Raw genomic sequence first — 10,154 nt, 5'->3', positions numbered from 1 at the left:
CAGCTTACACTTTGGAACAGAGCTTGGAGAATCCTCCAGAAAGCTGTCCCAAGGCATGAGCCCTGATGCACCAAAGCCTCAGTTCCTCCCATAGATCTCACCTCTCATTCAGCGATCTTTGATGTGAGTTTCCTTTCTGAGTTGTTCTCAACCCACAGCCCCCAGTGGATCAGTAATTTGAAAGGCAGCAGGCTGCTGTCATGCCTTAAGATCCACCATGACAGTCCCCGCCTCCAGGCAGCAGCATTCCCTACCTTCCCTGCCTGCCTCTGGGTGATTCTGCCCTCACCGTTTGTGATGGATTCATTACAGGCTGATCTAGCATCGTGGCCCCTTGAAGACAGTTATGTCAACTTCGTGTGTAGCTACCATGGTCCACTCAGAGCAAGAACTCAGTTCATGTTGACGAGTAGACGAAACGGTATGAGGATTTTTTTTTTTTAAAAAGTGACATGTAGGGCACCTGGGTGGCTCAGTGGGTTAAGCCACTGCCCTCAGCTCAGGTCATGATCTCAGGGTCCTGGGATTGAGTCCCACATCGGGCTCTCTGCTCAGCGGGGAGGCTGCTTCCTCCTCTCTCTCTCTGCCTGCTTCTCTGACTACTTGTGATCTCTCCCTGTCAAGTAAATAAATAAAATCTTAAAAAAAATGATATGTCACTGCTGAACTCTGAGGGAGGAGGCAGAAAAGCAAAATGGAAGACCTGAATAGAGAAACAAGATTTTGTACATATTTTATTGAAAAGCAGAATTAGGGGGCACCCGGGTGGCTCAGTCAGTTAAGCATCTGCCTTCGGCTCAGGTCATGATCTCCAGGTCCTGGGATCGAGACCCGAATCAGGCTCCCTGCTCAGTGGGGAGCCTGCTGCTCCCTCTCCCTCTCCTGCTCCCTTTGCTTGTGCTCACTCACTCTATCTCTCTCAAATTAATAAAATCTTTTTAAAACGCCCAGAATTTGAGTAAATTTGAAGGTCTAATTGACTTTACCCAACATTTCATGAATCAGGCAACAGCTCATCCAGAACACAGAAAGGAGCTCTGAGGATCTACACAGAATGGAAAGCTTTTGTGGGCAGAAAAGGAAAGGGATATGGCAGTCATAAACAAAAGAAAGGATTATTTCAAGAAGGTCACCTTCCTTTAGGAAAGGCAGGGTGTCAGTGGGGAGGGGCTTTATCAAGCAGATGACCTCACTGGGGTTGATCAGGAAATTCCAGACTGATTGGTTCCAGCCTCTCCCAGAAGAAGCTAAAACTGCCATTTGGTTAGGTATTAAGTCTTGGTTCGTTGGTGTGGGGTTTGGCACAAGTGACTCTATTTTGGCCTGTTGTTCCTTTTTTAAATGATTCTGCCCTTTTGATTAGACTCCCAACCTGAGAGGATGTAATCAAAATTTAAGGCATGGGTACCACTCTCAGCGACTGCTCTGTACTTGTCCCAGCCTGTACTGATCCTCTGGGTGACACAGAGGCCACAAGTCAGGATGGTTTTTGCAAGGTTTTTTACTGAATCTCTGGTATTCACAAATCATGACTTCAAGTTTACAATTTTTTAGTCTTTATTCCTTTCTGATGTTCCAGTCTTCGAGAGACGATTTGCTTGGTGATTAGTAGCTGCCAACATGAATTTAAACTTTTGAGAGAGGGATGCCTAGGCCGCTCAGTTGGTTAAGCATCTGTCTTCGGCTTGAGTCATGATCCCGGGATCCTGGGATCGAGTTCCGCATCAGGTTCCTCACTCGGCAGGGAGCCTACTTCTCCCTCTGCCTGCCGCTCCCCCTGCTTGGTGCTCTCTCTCTCTCTCTGACAAATAAATAAATAAAATCCTTTAAAAATAAACTTTTGAGATAATGTAACATGCCAGGGAGATTACTCTGGTTATTATAGACAGGATAATTCCCAGTGACTGGAGCACTCTTCAGAGCCATGGTGCCCGGGATCCAAACCAATCCAAATCCCGAGGAGTCAAAGACCCCTTTGAAGGAGTCACCTTTCTAAGCCAAGCAGCTGGCTCAGTGTAATTATGTCATGGTACGTAATTAGGTACAACTGGGCTCATGTAATTGAGTTTCAACTTCCCCAGAAGTTTCTTTCTTTTTTTTTTTTTTTTTAAGATTTTATTTATTCACCAGAGAGAGAGAGAGAGGGAGAGAGAGTGAGCACAGGCAGACAGAATGGCAGGCAGAGGCAGAGGGAGAAGCAGGCTCCCTGCCGAGCAAGGAGGCTGATGTGGGACTCGATCCCAGGACGCTGGCATCATGACCTGAGCCGAAGGCAGCTGCTTAACCAACTGAACCACCCAGGCGTCCCTCCCCAGAAGTTTCGATCCGGGTGTAGCTGGTAGTGTTGGCCTCAGCCCAGACACCTCGCTCGGCTGAAATATAATCCAGGGTCATCCTCTTATCAAGAACAACTTGGGCCAGAGAACCTAAGCCTTTTTCTTGGGTAGCTATCGCTTTAGCAGCAAATCTGCAATAATTTCAAGAGTTAAGGAGACGCTCCTGATTATAGCCTCATTTACATTTATTCCTAACCGGGGAAGTAAGGCTCTGCATGGAGGCATGAAGGACTCATAAAGGCCTTCTGGGAATTTCCTGCTGGATTCTGGACCAGAAAGGTGACATCCACAAGGCATGGAAATATTTAAAGGGCTGCATGCCACACAGGGAATTTTGTTCTGGTTACCTTTGCCCTGTGTCCCTTTCTTCGCATACAGCCTCGACACGCAGTCCCTCAAGTTTGGCACTGTTAGCCAGCAACAGCAAAATGGACCAGGAGGCCTCTGGCATCATAGATAGGTTAGAGTTTTTTGTTTTTGTTTTTGTTTTTAAGACTTTATTTATTTATTTGAAAGACAGAGATTGCAAGTAGGCAGAGAGGCAGGCAGAGAGAGAGGAAGGGAAGCAGGCTTACTGCTTCGCAGAGAGCTCCATGTGGGGCTCTATCCCAGGACCCTGGGATCATGACTGAGCCGAAGGCAGAGGCTTTAACCCACTGAGCCACCCAGGCGCCCCAAGGTCAGAGTTTTTGATGACCAATCCAGCAGTCTGAAAGATTAGCACCCCCCGCCCCCCGCCCCCCACCCCCACTGTAATGGCCTGGGAGATCCCGACGATGGTGTTGTCTCTTCAGGCCAAGGCCAGCGTAAATGAAAGAAAAGAAGGAAGGATTTCATGTGTAGCTGAACTTCGAAGTTTTGACTCAGCATCTTGGGTAGACACACTCACCTTCAAGATCAGCTGCTTCTCCTCTTGGTCAGTTCGCTTTGGAGGTCTTCCGGGTCTGCACAGGACCACACAGACCTCGGAGAGTCCCTTTGAGAGAGATTCAAGGGGAATTCCAGATCAGAAGGGTGGGAGAAAATTAGAACATTTGGGGAGTCATCGCCAGATATTTGAGGAAACTAGAAGAATACAGGATTGCGTCCATTTTACAGGTGTGTCCCAAAACCTCAAAGGCAACGAGCAGGATGAGAATCTAATATCTAGGCAAAGGTGCAAACATAATTTTTCTCTTGGCGATCATTCCCCCCCCGTCTGCTTGTTTTAAGCCAAAGATAATCACAGTAAAACTAATTTATTTGTATTAAACTTGGCCTGATTATCTACATAAGCAAAGCAAAAATAGTGATTGACCATATAAGCTCTTTTTAAGACAGCTTTCCTGAAAACTTTTTTTTTTTTTTGAGATTTTATTTATTTATTTGACAGAGAAAGAGCGAGCAAGCACAAGCTAGGGGAGCAGCAGACAGAGGGAGATGGAGGCTCCTTGCTGAACAGGGAGTCTGATAAGGAACTTGATCCTATGACCCCGGGATCATGACCTGAGCCGGAGACAGTGCTTAGCCAGCTTGGCCACCCAGGCGCCCCTTTGCTGGAACTTTCTATAACGAAACTCAGATTGAATTCTTAAAAGCCAGAGGCCAGGAAGCCAAGCCAAGGTTAAAACAGCTCCTTAAAGCTATCTGATCATATCTGAGGCTTGCATATCTCTCTCAAATATGACGTTCCAATCAAAGGTTTGGTAATACACCCAGTGTCTCCGGTTGTGTCCTGTTACGAGGAGAATAGATTCTTACTGAGCTTACACACATAACTAAATATATTACCATGGAAAGAACAAGAGTTTCTGGCAGGATCAGGGAGGGAGAGGAAATTAATGTTTCGTCTTTGTTTATAAAGGTATACCTTAGCAAATCACCATGAGCCATAGTAAGAGAAAAGAGAACAAAATTTTCTTAAATCTGGAAAAAAAAAAAAAAAACAAATGTTCAAGAACCAGCAACGTTTCAAATAAAAAGTCATAAAAATTATAATCATCCTCATCAGTTTCTTTGGTCCCACTTTATTCATTCTTGTTCTGCTTGAACCCAGTTTTTCCATTAGTTCTGTAAATTCTTACCAGTTCACTTTTATGAACTTAAAGTGATTTTTTTTAAACTTAAAATGATTTTGAAAAGAACAACAGCCCTGCATTCTAAAGTACTTCCCAGGAGTTTCCTTGAATATGAAGCAATTTGTTGGAACACTTTTATAAAAGCATCAGAGTAAAATAAAAACTCTGTAAATGACAAAGATTTTTAGATGTCCATTATTAAAGATCTGATGAAAGTTCATTATAATGGAACTGACAAGAAAGTCTGGTTGTTTCTGTGACACAATATTTTATTTTTTATTTTATTTTTAAGATAGATTTAGTAGAAGAGGGGGAAGAATGCTACTGGGGGGAGGAGCAGAGGGAGAGAGAGAACCTCAAGCAGACTCCCCGCAAATCATGGAGCCCGACACGGGGCTTGATCTCATGACCCTGAGATATGACCTGAGCCAAAATCAAGAGTTGGATGCTTAATCAACTGAGCCACCCAGGCACCCACTAGTGTAACTTCTTATTTGACAATGCTTCCTATGTAATTTAACATATCAAATCAGCCTAATTAGTTTCACATCTCCCTTCTTATAAAGAGAGAGAACAAACCTTTTGAGATGTTCCAAGGACCTCCAAAAAATCTCCAAGTTAGTTTGAGATCAGACTTCACTGGGGTTCTTGGGTAGCTCAGTCAGTCAAGCATCCAACTCCTGATCTCAGCTCAGGTTTTGATCTCAGGGTTGTGAGTTCAAGCCCCATGTTGGGCTCCATGCCCAGGATGGAGCCTACTTGGAGAAGGAGAATGAGAGTTCATTTAAGAACTTGATTTTGAGGAAGTTTGTCAAAAATATCAAAAGTTTTTGGGGAGCCTAGATGACTCAGCTGGTTACGTGTCTGACTCTTGATTTTGGCTCACGTCGTGATCTCCGCCTTGTGAGATCGAGCCCTGCGTCAGATCGGTGCTGAGCTCGGAGCATTCTGGAGTTTCTCTCCCTCCCTCTCCTTCTGCCCCGCCACCCCCCACTCACACAGGTACTCTCTCTCTCTCTCTCTCTCTCTCTCTCTCTCTCTCATACACACACACACACACACACACACACTCTATCTCTCTTTCTCTCTCAAAAAAAAAAAAACAAACATCGAAAGTTTTAAAAACCTTTCGTTAAATGGGATTATGGGTCACTAAAACATGACTAAGTTATCTATTTAACCAAAGTGACAAAGACTTCACAGGCAAATATAGACAGTTGCGTAATTCTGAGAAAAACTTAGTACTGTTAATATTGAAAGTATTAGCTAAGTAGTCAAAGATCAGATAAAGACAGCAAACACAGGAAATAGTTTTGATTAAAAAGATCAAAGATAGAGTGCCTGTGTGGCTCAAAGGCATCCAACTCTTGATTTAGCTTCAGGTTAGGATCTTGGGATCCTGGTATCAAGCCCAACATTGGGCTAAGTGCTCAGTGGGGTGTCTGTTTCTCTTTTGCCTCTCCCCCTGCTCCCGCTCTCACTCTTAAATAAATAAGTAAAACCTTTTTAAAAAAAATCAAAGGTCCACAATAGCCAAATGATGAAAGGAGCCCAGATGTCCATCAACAGATGAATGGATAAAGAAGATGTGGTGTATATATATATGGTGGAATATTATGCAGCTATCAAAAATGAAATCTTTCCATTTGCAACAATGTGGATGGAACAGAGGGTATTATGCTAAGCAAAATAAGTCAACCAGAGAAAGACAATTACCATATGATCTCCCTGATATGTGGAATTTGAGAAATAAGACGGAGGATCACAGGGGAAGGGAGGGAAAAATGAAACAAGATGAAACCAGAGAGGAAGAAAAACCATAAGAGACTCGCTTAATCTCTGGGAAAAAACCGGGGGGTGGGGGGGGGGGGGGGGGGGGTAGTGCGGCTGGGTGATGGACACTGACGACTGTATGTGCTATGGTGAGCGCTGCAAATTGTGTAAGACTGATGATTCACAGACCTGTACCCCTGAAACAAATAATACATTATATGTTAATAATAAAAAAAAATCAAAAGTTGGTGCACCTGGGTGCTCAGTTAGTTAAGTGTCTGCCTTCAGCTTAGGTCATGATCCCAGAGTTCTGAGATCCAGCCCTGAACTGGGCTCTCTGCTCAGCGGGGAGCCTGCTTCCCCCCCCCTCTCTCTGCCTGCCTCTGCCTACTTGTGATCTCTCTGTCTCTGTCAAATAAATAAATAAAATCTTTTAAAACACCCTTTTTTATTTTTATTCATTTTATTTAATTTTTTAATTTTTATTTATTCATAAACATAGAATGTATTTTTATCCCCAGGGGTACAGGTCTGTGAATCTCCAGGTTTACACACTTCACAGCACTCACCATAGCACATACCCTCCCCAATGTCCATAACCACACCCCCCTATCCTGACCCCCCTCCCCCCAGCAACCCTCGTTTGTTTTGTGAAATTAAGAGTCAGTTATGGTTTGTCTCCCTCCCAATCCCAGCTTGTTTCATTTATTCTTTTCCTACTCCCAAACCCCCCATGTTGCATCTCTACTTCCTCATATCAGGGAGAGCATATGACAGCTGTCTTTCTCTGATTGACTTATTTCACTAAGCATGATACCCTCTAGTTCCATCCACGTCATCGCAAATGGCAAGATTTCATTTCTTTTGATGGCTGCATAGTATTCCATTGTGTATATATACCACCTCTTCTTTATCCATTCATCTGTTGATGGACATCTAGGTTATTTCCATAGTTTGGCTATTGTAGACATTGCTACTATAAACATTCAGGTGCACGTGCCCCTTCGGATCACTACATTTGTATCTTTAGGGTAAATACCCAGTAGTGAAATTGCTGGGTCATAAGGTAGGTCTATTTTCAACTTTTTGAGGAACCTCTATGCTATTTTCCAGAGTGGTTGCACCAGCTTGCATTCCCACCAACAGTGTAGGAGGGTTCCCCTTTCTCCCCATCCTCGCCAGCATCTGTCATTTCCTCACTTGTTAATTTTAGCCATTCTGACTGGTGTGAGGTGATATCTCATTGTGGTTTTGATTTGTATTTCCCTGATGCCGAGTGATGTGGAGCACTTTTTCATGTGTCTGTTGGCCATCTGGATGTCTTCTTTGCAGAAATGTCTGTTCACGTCCTCTGCCCATTTCTTGATTGGATTATTTGTTCTTTGGGTGTTGAGTTTGCTAAGTTCTTTATAGGTTTTGGACGCTAGCCCTTTATCTGATATGTCATTTGCCAATATCTTCTCCCATTCTGTCAGTTGTCTTTTGGTTTTGTTGACTGTTTCCTTTGCTGTGCAAAAGCTTTTGATCTTGATGAAATCCCAATAGTTCATTTTTGCCCTCGCTTCCCTTGCCTTTGGCGATGTTCCTAGGAAGAAGTTGCTGCAGCTGAGGTCAAAGAGGTTGCTGCCTGTGTTCTCCTCAAGGATTTTGATGGATTCCTTTCTCACATTGAGGTCTTTCATCCATTTTGAGTCTATTTTCGTGTGTGGTGTAAGCAAATGGTCCGATTTCATTTTTCTGCATGTGGCTGTCCAATTTTCCCAAAACCATTTATTGAAGAGGCTGTCATTTTTCCATTGGACATTCTTTCCTCTTTTGTCGAAGATTAGTTGACCATAGAGTTGAGGGTCTATTTCTGGGCTCTCTATTCTGTTCCATTGATCTATGTGTCTGTTTTTGTGCCAGTACCATAGTGTCTTGATGATGATGATGGCTTTGTAATAGAGCTTGAAGTCCAGAATTGTGATGCCACCAACTTTGGCTTTCTTTTTCAATATTCCTTTGGCTATTTGAGGTCTTTTCTGGTTCCATTTAAATTTTAGGATTGTTTGTTCCATTTCTTTGAGAAAAAAATGGGTGGGATTTTGATAGGGATTGCATTAAGTGTGTAGATTGCTTTAGGTAGCATAGACATTTTCACAATATTTGGTCTCCCAATCCAGGATCATGGAACATTTTTCCATTTCTTTGTGTCTTCCTCAATTTCTTTCATGAGTACTTTATAGTTTCCTGAGTATAGATTCTTTGCCTCTTTGGTTAGGTTTATTCCTAGGTATCTAATAGTTTTGGGTGCAATTGTAAATGGAATTGACTCCTTAATTTCTCTTCCTTCTGTCTTGTTGTTGATGTAGAGAAATGCAACTGATTTCTGTGCATTGATTTTATATCCTGACACTTTACTAAATTCCTGTACAAGTTCTAGCCGTTTTGGAGTGAAGTCTTTTGGGTTTTCCACAAATAGTATCATATCATCTGTGAAGAGTGATAGTTTGACTTCTACTGTGCCGATCTGGATGTCTTTTTTTTTTTTTTTAAGATTTTTAATTTTATTTATTTGACAGAGAGACATCACAAGTAGGCAGAGAAGCAGGCAGAGAGAGAGAGAGAGAGGAGGAAGCAGGCTCCCTGCTGAGCAGAGAGCCGGATGCGGAACTTGATCCCAGGACCCTGAGATCATGACCTGAGCCGAAGGCAGCGGCTTAACCCACTGAGCCACCCAGGCGCCCGATCTGGATGTCTTTAATTTCTTTTTGTTGTCTGATTGCTGAGGCTAGGACTTCTAGTACTATGTTGAATAGAAGTGGTGATAATGGACGTCCCTGCCGTATTCCTGACCTTAGCGGAAAAGCTTTCAGTTTTTCTCCATTGAGAATGATATTTGAGGTGGGTTTTTCATAGATGGCTTTGATAATATTGAAGTATGTGCCCTCTATCCCTACACTTTGACGAGTTTTGATCAAGAAGGGATGCTGTACTTTGTCAAATGCTTTTTCAGCATCTATTGAGAGTATCATATAGTTCTTGTTCTTTCTTTTATTAATGTATTGTATCACATTGATTGATTTGCAGATGTTGAACCAAACTTGCAACTCTGGAATAAATCCCCCTTGGTCATGGTGAATAATCCTTTTAATGTACTGTTGAATCCTATTGGCTAGTATTTTGGTGAGAATTTTCGCATCTGTGTTCATCAAGGATATTGGTCTATAATTCTCTCTCTTTTTTTAAAGATTTTATTTATTTATTTGGCAGAGAGAGATCACAAGTAGGCAGAGAGGCAGGCAGAGAGAGAGAGGAGGAAGCAGGCTCCCTGCTGAGCAGAGAGCCCGACACGGGGCTCGATCCCAGGACCCTGGGATCATGACCCGAGCCGAAGGCAGTGGCTTAACCCACTGAGCCACCCAGGCACCCCAATAATTCTCTTTTTTGATGGGATCCTTGTCTGGTTTTGGGATCAAGGTGATGCTGGCCTCATAAAATGAGTTTGGAAGTTTTCCTTCCATTTCTATTTTTTGGAACCGTTTCAGGAGAATAGGAATTAATTCTTTTTTAAATGTTTGGTTGAATTCCCCTGGGAAGCTGTCTGGCCCTAGGCTTTTGTTTGTTTGGAGATTTTTGATGGCTGTTTCAATCTCCTTACTGGTTATGGGTCTGTTCAGGTTTTCTATTTCTTCCTGGTTCAGTTGTGGTAGTTTATATGTCTTTAGAAATGCATCCATTTTGGGGCGCCTGGGTGGCTCAGTTGGTTAAAGCCTCTGCCTTCGGCTCAGGTCATGATCCCAAGGTTCCGGGATCGAGCCCCACATCAGGCTCTCTGCTCAGCAAGGAGCCTGCTTCCTCCTCTCTCTCTCTCTCTCTCTGCCTGCTTCTCTGCCTACTTGTGATCTCTGTCTGCCAAATAAATAAATAAAATCTTTTAAAAAAAATGCATCCGGGATGCCTAGGTGGCTCAGTTGGTTAAGCAGCTGCCTTCAGCTCAGGTCATGAT

Source organism: Mustela nigripes, chromosome 1 (assembly GCF_022355385.1).
Source record: "Mustela nigripes isolate SB6536 chromosome 1, MUSNIG.SB6536, whole genome shotgun sequence".
Taxonomy (NCBI): domain Eukaryota; kingdom Metazoa; phylum Chordata; class Mammalia; order Carnivora; family Mustelidae; genus Mustela; species Mustela nigripes.
Note: the sequence above shows the minus strand (reverse complement) of the source record.